Source organism: Chelonoidis abingdonii, chromosome 12, assembly GCF_003597395.2.
Source record: "Chelonoidis abingdonii isolate Lonesome George chromosome 12, CheloAbing_2.0, whole genome shotgun sequence".
Lineage (NCBI taxonomy): Eukaryota > Metazoa > Chordata > Testudines > Testudinidae > Chelonoidis > Chelonoidis abingdonii.
In genome coordinates this window covers 3833721-3856271 of record NC_133780.1, presented here as the reverse complement: position 1 = coordinate 3856271, position 22551 = coordinate 3833721, and the positions used below count along the sequence as shown (strand labels likewise).

Here is a 22551-nt window from a genome sequence, read left to right as displayed (position 1 = left end):
AGAGTGAGACTGACCCAGTTCCTCCCTTAGGCCTTCTTATACTCCCAGCCCAGCCCTGATTGGCTGCCTCAAGCCTGCTTCTGATTGGCTTCCTAGGGCAGCCCTTTTCCAGGGCTGTTTTTAACCCCTTCCACACCAGAGCAAGGTGAAGGCCCTGCTACAGGCACTCAGCACCTCACAGGATAGGACTCCATGTCTGATGACTAATAATGCCAGAATCAGTTCAATAGACTGCAGTACTGCCAGCCCCAAATGTTCAAAACTCATGACTCAGGCTCACCAAAAATCACTAGATTGGCTTTAAAATCATGAGATTACATAAAAAAATAATAGAGTTGATGTTCTTTATTTGCCTTCTGCTTTTTGAGCCCTTAGCTTCAAAATGTGACCCCAGTGCTTTCTCCACAGCCACGAGGGCTAGAAACTTTCTTTTTTTAAGGCATGAAGCCTGAAATCATCACATCTCCACTTGGCTCCAGGAGCTGGGGCTTTAAGGAAAACAATAATTATCATGATACTCATGACAAAATCATGGGAGTTGGCAGTACTGAGACTGGCTCAATAGAGTTTGTGCCCACCGTAAAACTGTTCGATTTGCATTCGCACAATGTCATGTCAAGTGGGAAACAGAGTTGGAGGGCACTGGTCATATGCTAGTACCCTCCATCTCCTACAACACTGACTGCCATTCTCAATTCGTTAACTAGCAGGCTGACCATACAATTATAAAGTCTCAACTGTACAGCAAGCCCAGCCTCTTACGTACAACAAGGAAATAACATAGCATGGAAGAGATGGGAATTGAACCACTTTAAATTCACTCATATAGGCAAAGTGTAAACTTTCTATCTATACAGATATATAGATGTGTGTGTGTCACACAGAGAGAGGAATTCTGGTGGGTTTAAGGGGAAGAGAAAGTTTAAAAAGTCCTGATCCATTCTTACAAAGACCAAAAACCATCTCTATTACTCATTGGGAAGCAGTGTTGTCCACTGGCGCTGCGACTAGACTTGCACTCAGGAGATCCGAGGTCTGCTCTGTTCCTGGTTCTACTACTAGCCTGCTGGGTGACCTTGGCAAGTCACATTAATCTCCCTGTGCCTTAGTTTCCCCATCTCTACAATGAAGATAATGATACTGGACCAGATTTTCAGAGATATTTTGGGGCTTTCGAAAATATGGCTAATTGACCACATGCTTTGAGGTGCATGGATAAAAAGTGCTGTATTATAGGCGACACAGCTAGTGAAACCTGTACTTAATGTTGCTTCACACTTTCCATTATAAGACCCTGTTTTCAGTTGCTTATAACTTTGCCAATTTAACTGTTCATGCTGAAATTTCCTGCTGTGTCTCTGCCTCAGGCTGATTTTTTTTTTTAAGTTTCAGCAAAAGTATTCAGCCATTTTGGAGTGAGATTAGGGAAGACCATATTGTTCTACTCATGTTAATGATCTGGTTATGAGAATTTTCTGCAGAAGCTCTAGCACCTCCATGCTTTAAGGCAGAGTGATTTCCCTGATAGTAGGGTGATTTCTCCCACTCTGCAATGTCATATTGAGTGACAATAGGACATTGCAGGGTGTGAGAAATCACCCAGCTATCAGGGAATGGCTTTAGCAGTTTGAATGAAAAGCCACTCAAATTTGGCCCAAGTTATGAGCCTTTAACAAGTTGTACTTTGCACAATTTCAGTAGAGACTTGTTAGAGCTCCACTGCTAAACCCCCAAATCACTGAGCATGCTCCATTCTATCACAGCCCCTATATGTGACAGGATTTCACATACGCCATCCCAGAAAGCAACCGAGCAGGAAGGGATTAAAGACTGCCATTCTCTCAGCATGTGCTGAGTCCATTGGCTATGTCAGCTGCCATCACCGAGACTGGTTTGATGAGAATGATGAGAACAATGCTGAGATTCAGGGATTGCTAGACCAGAAAAGAAAAGCTCATCACATATAGTAAAATGACATATTACACCAGCAGAAGAAAGAGTCATACATGCAACTCAAAGCTTTGGAAAATCCATGACATCAAAAATAAGTGGTGGTGAGCAAAGACCAAGGAGATTGAGTTTTATGCTGATAAACATGACATCAGAAGCTTTTTTCAGGCAATAAGGGCCATTTATGGTTGATGATCCCATGGTCCCACACTACTCTGAGCCCAAGACGGGTCGACATATTTTTTAAGAAAGCAAAGCCATCAAAGCAGATGGAAGGAGCATTTTGAGTTACTCCTGAACTGTGGGTACACTGTCTCTGATGCCACTATCAAATCTATATCTCAATAAAGTGAAAGAGAATCTCTTGCTGAATCCCCTGCCGTTGAAGAAGTACCATGAGCCATTATGCATACCAAGAACAACAAGGCAGCAGGACCAGATGACATACCAGCAGAAGCCTACAAGTTTGGAGGTGAAGAACTGGTAAGATCCTAAGGTTTTTTCCATGATCAGATGACTGCCACAGTTCTCTGTATGGTCTTGAGATGGACCCTTTTGTCATCAAAACTGGGGTTAAGCAAGGATGCGTTATTGCCCCAACCCTGTTTTCCATCTATTTAGCAGTCATTTTGGTCCTCATTAAAGACCGCCTCCCCAGTGGAGTTGACATTCAATACAGAATAGATGGGTGACGTGTAATCTTCAATGTCTCTGCTCGAAGTCTAAAATCCTCAGGGCATCCATTAGTGATCTTCAGTATGTTGATGACTGTGCTATGCTTTGCACACTGACAATGACCTTCAGTCCACACTGGATTTTTTACACAAGCTTACAGAAACCTAGGACTCTTACTCAATATTGAGAAGACTAAAGTCCTCTATCAGCCTGCTGCAGACCTTGCACATGACCCACCACAAATCACTATCAAGGGACAGACTTTGGAGACAGTCGAGCACTTTTGCTACCTTGGTAGCCAACTCTCTCAAAATGCAAAAATTGACAGTGAGATCCAGCACAGGATCCAGTGCGCAAGTGCTTCCTTTGGGAAATTGCTCCAATTTGTTTTCATGGTCTTATCTATGGCAAGACACCAAGATCCAGGTCGATAAGACAATCGTTATTCCTACACTCCTTTATGGATGCGAAACCTGGGTAACCTATTGACAGCAGCTCAAGAGTCTGGAGAGGTACCACCAACAATGCCTCCGGAAGTTCCTTTGCATCAAGTGGGAAGATCGCTGCACTAATGCCAGCATCCTCACTGAAGCCAATATCATCAGCATGGAAGCAATGATCCTCATGCACCAACTCTGCTGGGCTGGACTTTGTGTGTGGATGCCAGACTCTCACCTCCCAAAAGAAGTCCTCTATTCTCAGATCACCCATGGTCAAAGATCCCATGGTGGTCAGAGGAAACACTACAAAGACACACTTATGACTTAGTTATCTACCCTTACACTGAAAAACTTTAATGGAATGCAACATCATCATGCAATTTGCCATGCTTCCCTGGTAAGCAAATATTATCTCAAACTATGGCTTGAAGTTTCTTTTCTTTAATACTATTTTTTCTGTCTGCTCCACTACCACAGTGGAAATTATCTACCACAGAAGCTTCAACAGTAACAGGAGCCTGCCTAAGCAATGGTTTACCTTGTGCTTCTTTCCTGTGTGATCTCAGGTGTCAGACTGTGCTGTGCATTTCAGACTTGTGAAGAGCCTCTTCCCCTACACCTTCTTTATAATCACTAAAGGGGACCAAAATCCTACCACAGGGGAATTGACATTTTATTAGAGAACATATACAAAAATAGACTTTGAGACCTACGTGCAAATATTCACAATTTCCCGGTGAAACAGATTCTCATGAGAGTGCTGTCCACATCCAAATATTGTACAGACTCGGGCTCTGTAGTCTACACAGTTCTGCCAGCATACTTCAACCACTACCACAAATCCCCAGCTATTCCAAACTTGAAGTTTTATAGAAAAAAGTTTTACTTGTACAGTAACTGGAGTTTGAGAGTTGTCTATCTGTATATTCTACTCTTGGTGTGCACACACCCCAAGTGCTTGAGATTGGGATGTTTTGGCCATCATTGTTTGTTTGGGCCACACGTGTGCCCTGGTTGCCCTCCTGATCCTGTATCAAAGCTATAAAGGGCAGTGTGGATCCAACTGCCACTCAGTTCCTTCACCACCACAGCATCCACTTATGTAATAGGACTCTAAAGTAAGATGGAAGGAGGACAAGTCATGGAATACACATATGGACAATACTTGACAAACTCCAACTACTCTCCAAGTAAGTAACTTCTCTCTTCAAATACTTACCCATATGTATAGTCCACTCTTGGCAACTACAGAGATGTAAAATAAGAACTTGGGTGCTAGACTATCTAAAAAGAGATTGCAATACACATCTCCACAGAAAGCATCTGCTCTGGATGTTTCCACCAAGTAGTGTTTGGAAAAGGTGTGTATGGCAACCCAAGGTTCTGCTTTGCAGATGTCTAGAATGGGAATGCTTCTCAAGGAAACAGCAGAGGCTGCTTGTGCCCTAGTGAAATGGGTTTCAATATTATCTGGAGGATGTAATCTAGCTGACTTGTAACAGAGTATAATGCACCGCAAAATTGATTTTGACAGTCTTTGGGCAGAAACCGGTTGGCCTTCATCCTCTCAGCAAAAGACAAAAATAACCTTGGAGATGCTCGAAAGGGTTAAGCTCTTTGCAAGTAAGAACTCAGGGCCCTCTGGCCATCAAATGTGTAATCTTGATTCTCCACTATTAGAATGTGGTTTGGGAAAAATACTGTTAGATAAATTGTCTGATTTAAATGGAATCAGATATTTTTGGTAGGAAATTTGTGTATGGTCTGAGACAGACCCTATCAGTATAAAAGGCTGGGTATGAGGTCCTGCCATGAGTGTTATCTCCCCAGTTCTCCTAGATGAAGTAACAGCTTCTAGAAAGGAGGTTTTAATGACTAAGAGTTTCAAACCTCTAGCAACATGTTATTTGTAAGTGGGCCCATCAATCTTGACAACACTATATTAAGGTCAGGAGAGAGGGGACCAAGTTATCTAATTAAGATTTTTCCACCAGTAAAACTTTAAGGAACCTAGAGTTAAGTGGGATAAATTGTATAGTCTCCCAAAGAAAGGTGCTATGCACTGATGGTTGCCAGGCATACCTTAACTGAACCAATGGAAAGTCCAAAGGTCCTCAGACAGTAAATCTAAAATAGTGTCCATGGGACAGAATTAGTGCTCTCTTGACCAAACTGTAATTCTCTTTTATTTATCAGCATGGGTTTGTCTGGTGGAATCTTTCTTACTATTATCAAAAAATTCTGGATTTATGAAGATCATGATCTCTCTACCTCAGCCACCCATCCAGAAGTAACATTATGAGATGGTGGGAGGATGGATTCAAATGGAGTGTGAGCCCATCGCTCTGGGATATCAAGTCTGAGATTACAGGTAAGGTCTTTGGAAGATGCTAAGATAAACTCATCAAATCCTGGTACCAAAACTGTCTTGGTGAGGCAGGAACTATATTTTATTCTGGAGGCATCTTGTCTTATCTTCTTGCGCATCCTCAGAATCAGTGGGTGCATACATAAATGTGGTGGGACCACTGAATGAGGAATACATCTGAGAGAGATCCTGTGCTGCACTTGGCTCAGGAACAGAATATTTATCATTTTCTGTTGGTTTGTCTCAAACAGGTCTGATGGATGACCCCAGACTGAAAATTTGGAAACCATGGAGTCTGATTGTCCCCCTATAGTCTGGTAACAAGTCTGCTCAAAGTTATCTGCCTGTGTGTACTACAGACCTGGGAGGTGATTTGCCGTTAAGAGATACTAGATGACAGCGTCAGTTCCCCACTGTGCCTGGAGGTGGTTAGACTGTGGAATGAATGTGCTGCCTCTTACACATTTATAGATAAGATTTTTAACAATGAGGGTAATTAACCATTGGAACAATTTACACTGGATTTTTTTTAAAGGTACGCTCTAATTCAAAAGGAATTATTGTGGGGCAGGTCTCCGGCCCGTGTTATACAGGAGGCCAGACTAGACGATTACGATAGTCCTCTCTCACCTTGGAATCTATGTGAGTCATGTTGTTTGCCATGAACTAGATAGGCTGCCCTTTAATAAGAGGTAAGAACTTGATGCAGGTCTTTCAAACCACTCTGAGTTCCAACACATTAATAAGTAGGTGAGCCTCCTCACAAGTCCATTTGCGTTGTGCTTGACGGTGATCTAGGTATGCTGTCCTCCCCAGAAGTGATGCATGAGGTTGAGAGTGGCAGTGAAACGAATACTCTTCTGCAAATCTTGCTTATTTCTTTCAATCAGTTAAAGGAGGCGAGAACATCCTCTGGAATCTGCAGCGGCATGTCTAAATTACATCTGCTCAGCTCGAATGCTGATTTCAGCCAATCCTGCATGCAGTGTAAGGCCAGGTCTACACTGCGACTTTAAATCGGTTTAATGGCCGATATACTGATTTAACGCTGTACCCGTTCACATGACGTCGTCATTAATATCGAGTTAAACGGCTCCTTAAATCGATTTCGGAACTCCTCCCAGACAGAAGGAAGTAGCACTAAATTCGATAGTGATAACTCGGATTAGGGTTCGTGGCCGAAATCGACATTAAGGCCTCTAGAGGTATCCCACAGTGCACCACTGACCGCTCTGGCCGCAATCCGAACTCGGATGGAGTGCGGTAAGCAGGAAAACTCGAGACCTTTAGAATGACATTTCCTGCTTTCACGTGTCCAGCCTTGATCAGCACGGCGTGGAGATGCAGTTCAAATGCAAAAGTAGCTCCTGCATTGAACCTTACGGGAGATACTAGATCTGATCGCTGTATGGTGAGACAAATCTGTTTTATCAGAGCTCCGTTAAAGAACAGGAAATGCCAAAGCGTTTGAAAATAAACTCCAGGATACACAGCGGGTGCGTGACAACTGTAACGCGGGAAGCCAGAGACTCAAACGGAGTCTGGAGCGGAGGAAGGAGGAGGGGTTTAAGGAGGACTACAGCTACCATTCTCCACAAGCACTATTTGCATCTTGGCTCGAGCGCCCAATGTCTGTAGCTTAATACACGGTGTCTTGCATGGTTCACGGAACAGCTCGTCATCCCTCCTCCCCGACCATGAAAGAAAAGTAAAATAAATAATTCCTTGAGACGTAAATGGTCCCCCTCTGTGTACTGAATGCTGCTGGCAGACGCGATGCTGCTGCGGTGAGAGAGCAGATGTTTTCTGCCAATCACGCACTGTGCTCTCAACCCAGAAGTGGGAACTATGGGATAGCTGAGGAAACAGCTACCCACAGGGCACCGCTCCTGAAATCGATGGTAGCTTTGGACCATGGACGCAAACAATCGATTTTGTGATCCCACTGTGGACGTGCTAAACCGATTTTATTAGATCTGTTTTGTAATATCGGTTTAAGCTAATTCGAAATAATCGTGCAGTGTAGATGTACCCTAAGTGTAGTCTGGCATGCTGCATGACAATAGTGCAGGAGGCCATGTGTCCAAGCAGACTTGGACAAGTCCTTACTGTAGTGTATGGATTCGACTGAAGCTGTTTGATGAGACTGGACATAGTTACAAATCTGCCCTGGGGCAGATGAGCTCTGGCTGTCCTGAAGTACAAAATCACCCCTATGCACTCTATTCATTGTATTGGAGTAAAAGTGGATTTTTCTTTGTCGTCCTTCAGGCTGAGGTTACTCAAGAGTTGGAAAATCTGAAGGCTGAAACTTTGTACCTATGTTGTGATTTCCCTCTGACAAGCCAGTCGTCCAGGTGTAACTAAACTGCTATGCTTAGTCTTCTGAGATGGGCCACAATCACTGCCAAGGCATTGGTGAGGCCCCTCAGTACTCTTAAGAGACCAAAAGGGTAGAACTTTGTACTGATAATGGTTTTGTCCCAGTAAGGACCTTAAATACTTCCTATGCACCTTAAATGCTTCCTATGGAAGTATGTGTTCTGGAGGTAGAGAGCCATAAATCAGTTTTCTGAATCTAGGGATGATATTATGGAGGCTGACATTATCATCCTGAACTTGTATCAGTAGTATAAGGTGCTTAGCTCTCTCAAAGCCAGGAAGTGCACATTAGTGCAAGTTTTCTTAAAAAGTCAGCCTAGGAAATTAAATGCATGTGTCTTGATATGGACAGTAGAGGTAAATTATGTTACTCCACACTAACAATCAGAGTCCAAACACTGCAAAGGGAGAACAGAGGCTCTGAACCCTGAAGAGAAGGCAATTGAATCCACTGGTTTTATACGTAGTGTATAAAAATATCAAAAGTAAGGTATTTTATGAAAGCTTGAAGATGTTCTGAATTTGATGGTTATAAATTATGTATACAGAGTGGTGTTATGAATCTATATATATCAAATAGTATGCTCATAACCTGTACTACAATTTCAAGCACACCTCACAGCAGGGAAGGGCTCCTCCCAAGACAGGTATTTACACAAAACCAGACACAAGTAATGATCCCTGGTACAACCCAGGAAAAGACAAATGATGGACCATTAGTGGTAAGACACAAAAGCCCCAGCTACCAAGCTGAGAGGGAATTTCACCCCCACTTCCCACCTGCTGAATAACTGTGAATTACCATAGTCTGGGAGAAAGGAAAAACAAAGAGCCTGCAAACCCAGTTAAAAGAAGGGGGTTGAAGTGAAAGGTATCCAGAAACTGAGGGACAGCCTTTAAGCTGTCCGTGAAACACCGGCTCCCCTCTATGACAAGGGCACACTGGAAAACTGTTCAGAGGCAATAGGTAACTCAACGGTTCCCAAACTAGGGGGTTGAGACTCCAAGGGGAGATCACACCATGAATGAAGGGTGTCCCGCTGTTTTGCTTTTCACAACATGACCTTGCATGTACGTTGCATGAAAGGTCACACTATGCAGAGGCCAACATTTTGTCAGGGCACCCTCCATGGTGTCTGGGGTTGCAGAAAGCCATAAGGCTGAAAATGTAGTCCCGCAGGGAAAATGTTTGGGAATTGCTGAGATAACATATTAGAAAATGGAATTTATCTGATATAGAAGTGCAAAGCCTAAAGTTGCATCTCTGTGTTTATTTTCTGTATAAACTTGGGTTTGCTTTTTCCTTACCATTTCATTTAGTGAATCTGTGATTTTTCTCTGGTGTCCAAACTTTGTGGAGGGTGTGTGCCAAAGCAAACTGATAACTGGGGGCTCCTTTTACACCTTCAGGGGAAAAGTCTGAGTATTTGGTAATTAAGAACTTGGGGTAGATGGATCTGGAGAGATGTAGGACCAGAAGGGCTGTTTAGGTCACTCTGCGAGGAGTAGCTAGACTAGTGGAAGCCAGGGTGAGAACTTTATACTTGAGGGCTGGCTAGTGGGGTCAGAGCTCTGAGCCATAATAATGTGTGGAGATATACCTCTCTCATAGAGCTGGAAGGGACCTTGAAAGGTTATGGAGTCCAGCCCCCTGCCTTCACTAGGCAGGACCAATTTTACCACAGATCCTTAAGTGTCCCACTCAAAGACTGAACTTACAACCCTGGGTTTAGTAGGCCTATGCTCAAACCACTGAGCTATCCCTCCTCTGTAGCAATATAGTATTAAGAAATCCCAAGGGTACAGGGCAGATGGTTACAGACACTCATTGGATTGAGCCATCGTGTCTTCAGTCAGCCAAATGCACATTCCACCACAGTCCTGCAACTGCTCAGTATTTAGTTAAACCTTGTGCCAGGTGCTCTGAAACCAGGGCCAGGCTTCATAAGCCAGGGTAGTAGATGATAGGCTAGGTGTCATAAAATAACAGTGGGCACAGACACCTCATTGAACGATATACATACTATTGAGAGGGAATAAATCCGTTCTTGTCCAAATATGAAAGTACCAGATCTCTGAAATATCCTGGCATCTCTGAAATATCATGCACCCTGCTGGTGAATCCCAGACTTACGTCCATAAACCTCTCTCTGTGGTCAGCCAAGGCCTGCATAATGAGTGATAAATATTGAAAACCAGAAAGGACACTAATGTGCATGATGATGATTCTAGCACAGTTTGGAAAGCTCATTCACTGAAAGCCAGCTATTATTTTGGGGACATGAGCAATTTTCACCACTCATGGGTAAACCACAGCAATAATTGCCTTGCAAACCTCCCTCATCACTACACCAACAGTTGACTACACCAAACTGGTTAGCCATCAATCCATAGCAGTTGGGGCAAGCCAGCTTCCAGCAACCCACTTTGGCACTGGTATGGCGTCCTTCATCTGCATGTCCTGGTGCTGGAGAGTCAGGCAGAATTCCTCACACAGCTCCAGAGTGTCCTTCCTCATGAGAACAGTTTTCAAGTACATAAAAGTTTGTTCCAAAGAGGAGGGAGAAAAATTGTTCTTCTTAAACTCTAAGGATATGACATGAAGCAATGAGCTTAAACTGCAGCAAGGGAGATTTAGGTTGGACATTAGGAAAAACTTCCTAACTGTTAGGACTGTTAAGCATTGGAATAAATTGCCTAGGGATGTTGTGGAATCTCCATCATGGGATATTTTTAAGGGGGAACAGACAAACACCTGTCAGGGATGGTCTAGATGGTGCTTGGTCCTGCCGTGAGTGCAGATGACTGGACCAGATGACCTGTCAAGGTCCCTTCCAGTCCTATGATTTTATGAAATATCATGACCTTTAATATTTTCTCATCATCACCAGTACAGATAGAGGATTATGTTCTCACCAACACAGAAACAGTCACATATTTGGGCAGCTCCATCAGCCTGAATAGTGGAAGCCAAGACATCCAGAACAGAATCAGGCTTCATGAGTGCTAATAAGTGGAACAGGTCACCATCCTGAGCTGGATCTATATCTTGCTGTTGGTTGGCATGGAGTCTAGAACATGCCAAGTCAGAAGTGCTTTACTTTATTGAGTTTCTGGGCTGAGAACACTCCAGCAGAGGGGCTCAGAAAGGACAGACAAGTTCTCCCACAATACATTGCCAAACAATTCATACAACACTGCAGTTTTGTGCAGTGCTAAGCAGCATGGGATATGCCTCTAGAAGTCCTAGTACCTCACCACGTTAGTGTAGCACCAGGGTGGATGTGGCTACACAAGTATGACTCAACTGTGGCCTAGCACTATGGACTCTTGTACCTGGGTTTAGTAATCTGGGTTTCCAGAATTAACTTGGGTCTGCAGTGCAGATATACCCTCAGTGTGGCAAACATGCTCAGTTAAAAGTCAAGAAAAGCAAAAGTTACGGCTCCAAAAGCCTACAGAAATATGAGTAGGAGAGGGTAGAGTAGTTTGTAACTTGAAAAACTCTTGGAAGAGATACCCATGCTATTTTGCTGCACCTTCCCTCCAGAGCATCATGTCCCATTCACGAACACCTCTAAGGAAACAGTTTTTTCGCAGATGTTTAGGGCCGGTCAGCCTGCTGCTCCCCAGCACACAAGCATCCCCAGCCAGGCGCGTGCTTTGGCCAGGCAGCCCCAGCAGAACTCAGGTAGCCAGTCTCAGCCTCTTCCCTAATGCCCATGCCCTGGGACCCTCCAGAACCACTCACAGACCTCAGGCTCCTGGCACGATCCCCAGCACACATACAAGAACCTGTGTCCCAAAGGGATGCCTACACTTCAGCCTCTGGAGAGGTGAGCAAGATGAACCAGATCCTCCTCTCCGGCTTAGGGAGAGGCCTTGCCCATTTTCTCATAGACTTTAAGGCCAGAAGATACCTTCCTGATCATCTAGTCTGACCTCCTGCAAATTGCAGGCTACAGCACCTCACCCAACCACTCCTATAGTGTGTCCATAAATGCTGGCTGAGGTGCAGAATTCCACAACTCTTGATTTAAAGACTTCTAGTTAAAGAGAATCCATCATTTACTCCACTTCAAACCAACACGTGTCCCATACTCCATACTTCAGAAAAAGGTGACCCCCGCCCCCCGCTCAGTGTTGCTGTAAATCTAACCCACTTGCTGACCTCAAAATATGGCAATGAGTCAGACCCTGAGCATTTTAGCAAGACCCAACAGCCAGACAGAGAATTCTTTTCCATGAGTAACTCAGAACTCTTCATATCTAGTATCCCATCACCAGTTATTGGAGGTATTTGCTAACTGCAGTAATGGATAGACTATTTGCCAGCATAGGCAACCTCATCATATCACCCGCTTCATAAACTTATCAAGCTCAATCTTAAAACAAAGTAGGCTTTTTGCCCCCACTACTTCCCTTAGAAGGCTGTTCCAGAACTTCATTCCTCTGATGGTTAGAAACTTTCATCTAATTTCAAGCCTAGATTTGTGGACAGCCAGTTGATATCCATTTGTTCTTGTACTACCACTGGCCATTCACTTAAATAGCACCACTCTCTCCCTGGAGTTTATCCCTCTGACATATTTAGAGAGAGCAGTTATACCTCCCCTCAGCCTTCATTTTGTTAGGCTAACCAAGCCGATATCCTTAAGTCTCTTCTTGTAGGAGTTTCTCCATTTCTCTGATCATCCTAGCAGCCCTTCTCTGCACCTGTTCCATGTTTCACAAGATGATTTCAAACTGGGAGACCAGAACAGCACCCAGTACTCCAGATAAAGTCTCATCAGTGGCTCATACAATGATAATACTTCCCAAGTTCCCAGCTCTATTGGAAATGCCTTGCCTGCCATTGTAGGATTGAAGTAACCTATTTCACAGCTCCATTACATTGGCAACTCAGTCATCCTGTGATCCGCCAACGCTCCCAGGTTTTTCTCCTCCTCTGTCACTTCCAACTGATAAATCTCCTGCTTATTCTTGTTGCTAGTCCCTAAGTGCATGACCTTGCACTATTAAATTTCATTCTATTTCTATTAGTCCAGTTTTCAAGGTCACCCAACTCATTATGATATTCCCATTCCTCTTCCGTATTGGCAATACTGCCCAACTTTGTGTCATTTGCAAATTTTATTAGCGCATTCCCACTGTGTGCCATGGTCATTAATGAAAATGTTAAATAAAATTGGTACCAAGACTGATCCTTGAGGAACTCCACTAGTAACCTCCCTCCAGCCTGACAATTAGGGTGACTAGACATCCCGATAAAATTGAGACTCTCACGATATTTAGGCGTTTGTCCCGCGTCCCAACCGATGTATGGTTGGGACGCAATTTGTCCCGATATTTTGCACTCCTGGTTTTTTTGTTTGTTTTTTTTCCTCCATCGGCAGGATTCCCCCCGCTCCCCCCACTGTGTCCCAATATTTTCTTCTGGTCACCCTACTGACAATTCACTCTTCAGTATGACCCAGGATAGTCTCCCCTTTATCCAGTTCCTTACTCTCCTTTTGATTTTCATATTAATCCCCAGCCTCTCCAATTTAACTGATTTCCCATATGGAATTGTATCAAATGCTTTACCAAATTCCAGGCAGATTAGATCTCTTTCATTTTCTTTGTTTAAAAGAGTGGTTATCTTCTCAAAGACAGATCAGGCTGGTCTGGCTGTTTGGCAAATTTACCTTTTGTAAAACCATGTTGTATTTTATCAAAATTTGCCATTTACCTCTGTCTTTAATTACTTTCCCAAAATTTCTTCTAAGACCTCGCATATAACTGAGGTCAAACTAATGAGCCTTCAGTTTTCTGGATTGTTTCTGCCCTCCTCTTAAATACAGGTACTATATTTGTTCCTCCTTCCTCCTCCTTCTTCCAGCCTGGCAGCAGCTGCAAGAGGTAGAGTAGGGGACTCAGCATTGTTAACCAGTCAGGTCCTCACACTTGTTTTGTAACCCAGGAGAGCACACCTTACAGTTTGAAAACCAAAGCTTTAAAGTGAACAGCACCACAACAGCATGTAGCTGGAAGCAACTGTGCATTTTTAAACAAAACTTTAAGCTCTGTGGAAACATTCTGAGAGACTGTGCAGAACAGCTAGCAGCAAGTGCTCTGGTTGCTTAGCAGAGGCAGGCAGCAAAGAAATGTGCCATATTAGTGGTTACCAAGTGGTAGCACAGGTATGCATGGTCACACAGGCTTTTGCTAGTAGTAAATAAACAAGTCTATTCCATGAACTAACCAGTATTAAGATGTTTTTATAAAAAGGCAGCTGAGCTGAGGAGCTTGAGGTACTGCACATTGAAGTGTACAGTTGCATTGTTGACACCCTGCATTTCCTTTTGTTGAAAAGAAGTAAACTGGAGAAAGTTTTGCAGAACTACATTTAAATGAATAGGTTTAATGCCCACTCAAATGAAAGTTACTGGATGAGAGAATAGATTTAGAGGGACAATATCAAGATGTTTAACCACATCAAGCCTATCTTGAGGTGGTATAGTCAGTTAAGAAATGCCTATAGAGTCTAAATCTCTTTACAGTAAGTTCTCAGTATACAATGCCCATTAAATTAGTCATATTACTGCATGGATATTGCCATGAATGGCAGCTGAAGAAAAAAATATTCTAATTACAGCAATGCAGTTACCATATTGTTCTTCGTATCTTGATCTAAAGCGATGTATAATGTTGCTGTATATTAAACGTTTTATGCCAGAGACAATTGCCGTGAATGACTCTATACATTAGAGCAGGGGTCAGCAACCTCTGGCATGTGGATCTCCAGGGTAAGCACCCTGGCAGGCCAGGCCAGTTTGTTTATCTGCTGCGTCCAGAGGGTTCGGCCGATTGTGGCTCCCACTGGTCGCAGTTCACTGTTCCAGGCCAATGGGAGTGGTGGGAAGCTGCAGCCAGCACATCTCTCTGCTCGCATCGCTTCCCGCAGCCCCCATTGGCCTGTGACAGCGAACCGCAGTCAGTGGGAACCGCAATCGGCTGAACCTGCCAACGCGGCAGATAAACAAAATGGCCTGGCCCACCAGGGTGCTTACCCTGGCAAGCTGCATGCCAGAGGTTGCCAACCCCTGCATTAGAGCATCTAATCCTGCAGTCCTTATTTCAATATAGGGCCAATTTTCAAAAGTCAATTTACCCAACCTAAACCTCAGACTAGATTGTGCACACAAAATCCTGACATGTTTAATAGGTAGGCTATAAGGTCACTTGGAATATTTTGCTTCAGTATATTTTTCCATTAACAAAATCTTTGCTTTAATGAAAAAAACTCCCACAAACCCAAGAAGTTGGGTAGATGTGATGGGTTTGGGCCTTTTGATCTGATGTGCTAGGGTGCCACTGAGTCAGCCTATTCCGCCAGCCTGGTCCCCTTTACCTGGCCTGGCTGTGTTAGGTTCACAAGCCCATTCCAGCCAAGCACACAGGGAGGCAGGGACGGCTCTATGTTTTTTGTCGCCCCAAGCATGGCAGTCAGGCAACCTTCAGTGGCACGCCTGCGGGTGGTTTGCTGGTCACGTGGATTTGGCGGCGTTTCTGCAGGAGGTCAGCTGGTCCCACGCCTTTGGTGTACCTGCTGCCAAATTGCCACCAGTCCTGCAGGACTGGCAGACTTCCCGCAGGCATGCTGCCAAAGGCTGCCTGACTGCCGCCCACATGGCAACTGGCAGGCTGCCCCGTGCGGCTTGCCGCCCCAGGCATGCGCTTGCTGCGCTGGTTCCTGGAGCCGCCCCTGCAGGCAAGGCCACACCCAGCTGCACAGAGAGACAGAGATCTGCTCTGGAAAGATACAGCCTTAGGAGCTCACCCCAACACTCTTGAGCCCACTCCTTTTAAGGGGTATAAACCCAAAGGTTTTATGAAATTCACCCTCTTCCTCAATGTGGAGGAAGATATGCAATGTGGAGGGCGATACTACATATTTTTGAAAATCTGGCTTAGCAGGCAAAAAGTGAGCAGGAGCTTAGCATTACATTTTATGTATAAAGCTGCCAATACAGCAATACAAAGCACCCGAGTTACTTTTTAAAACAAGACCACCTCTTCCATTACCACAGCATCAGTAGCACCTTGCTAGGACATTGATTCAGAAATAAACTTATGCCATGTGTACACTAGAAGACGTTTGCCAGTAAAGCTATACCAGCAAACCCTCCTAGCGTAAATGCAGTTTATAATAGCAAAAAAGTGTTTTTGCCAGTAGAGCTTATAGCAGTTCCCCGAGCAAAATAATATATACCATCAAAAGTACTTTTATGTTGATATAACCGCATCTATACCTAGGACTTTGCCAGTATAGAATAGAGACATCACGATAAAAAGTCTCACCCCTGACAGACAGTACTATACTGGCAAAAGTTTCTAGTGTAGCCCTGGCCTTAGAAGGACAGCTAGCTAATGATCTATTAACACTACTAGTTCAGGCATCCTGTTGTTACATTAGGGTTGGTCAGTAGTGGCATAGAAGATCTGCAATCCTGTTTTCCTCTAAGATCTTTAAATGCGTATAAGTCTTCTAGTTACTTTTAAGTTTCTGATTTGAAATAATTATGCTTCTAAGCAGCTTATTACAGCTGAAGTGAAGCGAGTTACTGACAAGGCTAAGAATCACAGTCCTGAATATTAGAGATGGAAAATTATTGGCCTTATATAGTCCAAATGACAAGGGTAACACTTCCTAGCAAGCAAGTTTTTAGCAGGTTAAGAACACTGGAATTAAACACATTTAGTTCCTACACAAACAACCATTCAGATTCTAGGCATGCTGCATGTGATATCAGTTATAAAGCTCTAGCCCAGTTCACTACAGTATACAACGCAATAGTGTTGACTGGATTTGGAGACATCCAACATGGTGGAAGTTAGCGTCCATGGACCCAACCTGACCAACCCCTTCTCCCAGCCTCAGGTCCCCACAATGTCCTTGACTGATTGCCAGTAGTGTCCTAGGCCCCATTCCCTTATTTTCCCCTACTCAGTAGTCAGAGCAATCACCTAGATCTCAAATCTCGGTCTTGGCTGACTGCACCCAGTTACAGCCCAGAACCAGTTCCCCATCTCCCCTCCCCACTCACCATTTGGAAAGCTGCAGTTTAGTTCCACCTCCTGACTCCACAATCCACATGCTGCAGGTGTGAGGGTGTCACCAGCTGATGCAGGGCAGGGAACAGATGAAGGAAAGCTTATCAGAGCTTTAAGGCAGTCGCAGATACAAAGGAGAATTTGCAGGGAGACCCCAATCAGAGGTAACTGGACAGGACTAAAGTAAACTGGCACACTGCAACCCTCAACTCGATTGGGTAACCATATTTACCAAAGGGAAAATGGGACACCACATGGGGCTAGTCGGAGCATTCCCGAGCCCCAGGGCTGGCCCAATCCACACACGAGTTCCCACCCCACAGGGCTTACCCAAGCCCTGCCCCCTTCCTCCCACCCTCAGAGCAGGGCCTGGCAGCAGAGCAGGCCTGAGCCCTGCCCCCCATCCCTGAGGCTTGGGCTGGCATCACTGTTAATCTGAGCCCTGTTTGCCCCATCCCTCTGTGTGAGGCTGGGGCTGGCATTGCTGCTCGCCCAAACACCCTGCCTGCCCCCCCGCCCGCATGCAAGGCTATGGCTGGAGATGCTCCTGCACAGGACTGGAATCGCCGCTCACCCCCCCTCCCACTGGAAGTTCCTCCACACCCCAATTTTTTGACAAAAGTGGGCATTTGTCCTGTCTGCTCTTGCTAACTGATCAAGTTGGCAAGAACAAATGGGACAAATGCCCACTTTTGTGAAAACAGTTAGGACAGGGCTTAAAAAAAGGGACCATCTCTGCCAAAATGGGACATATAGTCACTCTACAACTCTACCAAAAATTCTCCCACCCTCTCCTGGCCTCTGCAATTCCCCTGACTAATCTGTCAGTCCCTACCCTTGGAGCTGCCCCAGCACTAGAGCTGGCTGGAAATTTTCCAAAGTTTTTCAAATGAGAAAAACCAAAACTATTTGCAGGAAGGATTAGTTTTGAGACAAACCTCCTGATTTGAAAGAAATGTGAGAAAGTTTTGTATCTGAAGTGTCCTATTGTGATGTTGTCAAAATGAAGATTCATTTTTTGATTCAAAACAACTTTTTGTTTTGAAATTTTAGTTAATTTATAGTTTAAAAAAGGTGAAAGGTCAAATATCAAGTGTTTCAACTGACCTGAATATTTTTTTTTCTCCTCCAGATTCATGAAAATTTTTGGATTTTGATTTTTTATTGTGATTCAGGATTGCAAGACTTCAAAGACTGCAGAAATTCTCACAGGATGGGAAAACTATTCCCTACCCTGCTCTGCTCTATCCAGTACTTCTGGAGCATTTCCCTTCAGCTAATTGCCGCTTCTCCAGGTGCTGTGATATCCTGCAATAACTGATAGAACTGACTGAAAACTACTTTCATTGGTGAAAAATTTCAACACAACAAAAAAACCTTGTTTAAATCAAGCTTTCAGGTTTTGATTGAAAATGGAAGAATTTGCACGTTCTGGCAACTGAAACATCAATAAATTCTGGCTTTTAGACAAAAATGCAATACCGAGGTAAACTTAATTTTTTCCCCATTTTAGTTTTGATAAAAAAGACTTAACAAAAAGAGGCTCGCAATGAAAATTTCAACCAGCTTTGCTAACCACCGATCTATTTACTGTTCATGCATTGCCAGAACGCGTTCTCAGTTGTTCACATGTTTGTACCTCCTTAGTAACTCCTCTGACTCTGCAAGAGCCTCCCATTCCTACCCTCTACCCCACATTCTGTTTCTCATCCACAGTCAGACTCTTGCTCTTCCAGAATCTTCCATCCCTACAAAAACACCCCTGACTGACTGTCTGCCCAAAATTAAGAGCCCAGAGCTTCCTTCCCATCCCCCTGTGCTATTCCTGACTAACTGCCGGTTTATTCTTTACCGCACCCCCATCCCACCACCACCTCCTGGAACTGCCCTGGCTCCGGCAGAACCTTCTAGCCCCTGACTCCACAATCCCTGATTAACTGTCAGGCTCTGTCCCCAACAAAACCAAGCTCTTCCAGAACCTTCCATCTCTATACTCCTGATGCCCATTTAGTCTGTGCTTCACTGATAAACCCCATTACTTCTCAAAGCTGTCCTCCACACACCATCCCTGACCTGCCGCCCTGCTAGTCTGTCCTCTGCCTCCACCTTATTAACTGCCCCAGGCCTGCCAAAATCTTCCCCATTCCCCTCCACAGCCCCGTGATATCCCTAACTGCCAATCAATTCCCCACCACCCACAGGCCCCCATCCCATGAGCCGAGCTCTGTCACAAACTTTCCTCCACTGTCCCCTTCACTGACTTACTGCCAGGGCAGCTCTAGGCATTTCGCCGCCCCAAGCACGGCAAGCAGGCTGAGTTCAGTGGCTTGCCTGCAGAGGGTCCGCTGGTCCCGCGGCTTCAGCGGACCTCCCGCAGCCATGCCTGCGGGAGGTCTGCCGAAGCCGCAGGACCAGCAGACCTCCCGCAGGCAAGCTGCGGAAGGTAGCCTGCCTGCCACCCTCGTGGCGATGGCAGAAAGCCCCCCACGCTGCCCCAAGCACACGCTTGGAGTGCTAGGCCTGGAGACACCCCTGCTTACTGCCAGTATCTCCCCCTTCCTCCCCTGCCCACAGCTTCACAAACAGAACTCGGCACTTCCAGAACCTTCCTTCTCCCCATATGCCTGGCTGACAGTCGGTTCTGCACTAATGGAAGTTGCTCTTACAGAAACTTCCATCCATCTATTATGAATTTGAGTGCAGGTCTGTGTCTCAGACAGAGCTCCGCTCTTCCATACCGTTGCCCCCACATCCCTAACTACCAGTGTCCTCCATATACAGAGGCCCACTCTTCCCGACCTCCCCCACGTCCCTGACTAACTGCTAGTCTGTCCCCCACAGAGCCCCAGCTCTTCTTGATCCTCCCCCCACATCCCTGACTAACTGCCAGTCTGTCCCCCACAGACAGAACCCTGCTCTTCCCGACCCCCCCCCCACAACCTAACTGGCCACGTCTGTCCCCCACAGACAGAGCCCCGCTCTTCCCAACCCCCCCACATCCCTAACTGCCAGTCTGTCCCCCCACAGAGCCCCGCTCTTTCCGACTCCCCTCCACATCCCCAACTAACTGCCAGTCTGTCCCCCACAGATAGAGCCCTGATCTTCCCGCCCCGCCCCATCCCTGACTAACAGCCAGTCTGTCCCCCACAGACAGATCCCTGCTCTTCCAGACCCTTCCCCCCCATGCAGAGACAGATTTACAGTAAAACACAGGGTGTCCTGGCATGGGGTCCCCAAATGACAGGAGGCTCCAGGGCTGGGAAGCTGCCGGGGCAGAAGCTTGGTCCTGCCAGCTTCTGGGGCTCCTGCTGCAGGCTCCCCTCCCTCCCTGCCCATTTTTTCTTCCCCATCTACCACCATAGCCCCCTGTGATGAAAGTGGGAATTTACTTTTATGAACAATAAATGTAGGGGGCTTAAGTGTTTCCCCTGGGCCATAGAAAGCAGGTGGTGTTTGTGACATGGAGCCATTAGGGCTGTCTAGGTTCCAATCCATATGGTTGAATGGGAGACCCTACAGAACAATGGAAACCTCAATGTCTGGGCATGAACACCTACCTGTGATGGGTTTGGTCACAGAGACCCCCTTGCAACTGTCACCTTCATGTGCTGAATTTGCCTTTGAGCCCATTTTTCCTGTCAGCCTGGGACTCCAGAACCCTGCCTTGTTGAGCCAGACACGCCTGCCAGCTGCAAACACAGACCCAGGTCTGGTCCACGCCCCCAAAGCTGCAGACTTTAACCAAAAACTGTTCAGCAGGTCACCTATCTCCAGCACCCAGACACCCAGTTCCCACTGGGATCCAAACCCCAAATAAATCCATTTTACTGTGTATAAAACTTAAACAGGGTAAATTGTCCACTCTCTATAAAGCACTGATAGAGAGGTATGCACAGCTGTTTGCTCCCCCAGATATTAATCACATACTCTGGGTTAATTAATAAAGAACAGTGATTTTATTAAGTATAAAAAGAAGGATTTATGTGGTTTCAAGTAATAGCAGACAGAACAAAGTAAGTTACTAAGCAAAATAAAACAAAACATGCAAGTTTAAGCTTAATACATTAAGAAATTGAATACAGGTAAAATCTCACCCTCAGAGATGTTCCAATAAGCTTCTTTCACAGAGTAGACTCCTTCCTAGTCTGGGCCCAATCCTTTCACCTGGTGCAGAGCTTGTTAGTTCCAGCAGGCATATTAGGTGAAAAGCCAGGGATTTCACATGATTGGACCCCTTTGTTCTGCTCCACCCCCTTTTATAGCTTTAGCACAAGGTGGGAATCCTTTGTCTCTCTCTGGGTTCCCAACTTTCCTTCTAAATAGAAAAGCACCAGGTTTAAGATGGATTCCAGTATCATGTGACATGGTCACATGTCCTGTGAGACCCCAGCCTTCATCCTTCCAGCACTGGCCTGCATATACCCGGGAAGTTTTGCAAGTAAACAGAGCCATTCACAATCAATTGTCCTAGTTAATTGGAGCCATTAAGATTCCAAGCCACCATTAATGGCCCACACTTTGCATAAAATAGGGCTTCAGAGTAATATTTCATATTTCTAGTTTTAGATTCAAGAATGACACATTCATACAAATAGGATGACCACACTCTGTAGATTATAAGCTTTGTAATCATAATTTACAAAAGATCTTTGTGTAAAGCATATTCCAATTATATTATATTTACATTCATAAGCATATGGAGTGCAACGTCACACTGCCAAAGGGGAAGCTGAGGCACCTGAGCCTGGAGAACAAAGGGGCTAGGTTGCTGCTGGAGTCAGTTCAGAACAAAGGTGGAGTCCATGGGAAGCAGGGCATGGTGAACCCATGGGACCCTGCCCCATCTGATCTCTGGTCTAAGACTATCTCTTTTATGCTAGCCTACAGCCTTTCAGCTTCTATATTGCAGATGACTGATGAATTGGTACCTTATGTTGGTAAGGCTGCCTGGGGTCACTGCAGATGTTCACTGAGGGCACTGCACCCTGGAGAGGAAAGTCTGAACAGGACCCTACCTCAGTTCAGCTTGCCAAATGGATTGCTTGGGCCCCAAGGCCCCAGTTTCAGAGTCGTTGAGGTGACAGGCCAGCTGTTGCAGAACAGTGGGGATTGTTGGGGTCCAGGACACTAAAGTAGTTACTAGCAGGAGACTGATGGAAGGTTAGAGCATAGCACAGACACTGTAAGTCAGTGACATTCCCCTGCCCTGCCCCCACCATGAGAAAAACTGGACAGTCAGGCTGGAGGAGCAGTTTATGGGCAGAGGGTGACTCTCAATGGCTAGCAAGTGCCAGCTCTGAATCCTGTGAATTCCCAGAGCAGCGTCTGCAAAGATTAGGATCGGATTTTCCAATGGGAAGTCTCACTGCGGACTTTAGATTAGCACACAAAGAACTGTACCTACAAGGGTGTTTTTGGGGGTAAATACCACAACAAAGTAAGTGGAGGGATAGCTCAGTGGTTTGTGCATTGGCCCACTAAACCCAGGGTTGTGATTTCAATCCTTGAGGGGGCCACTGAGGGATTGGGGGCAAAATCAGTACTTGGTCCTGCTAGTGAAGGCAGGGGGCTGGACTCAATGACCTTTCAGGGTCCCTTCCAGTTCTAGGAGATAGGATATCTCCAATCATTATTATAGTG

At 45.3% G+C, this 22551-nt stretch overlaps 1 protein-coding gene across 1 annotated transcript in view; it reads left to right on the top strand.

The window, feature by feature from the left end:
- Positions 1–22551, top strand: part of LOC116829199 (C-type lectin domain family 2 member D-like) — a 287968-nt gene that overhangs the window by 16989 nt on the left and 248428 nt on the right. The window lies entirely within an intron of this gene.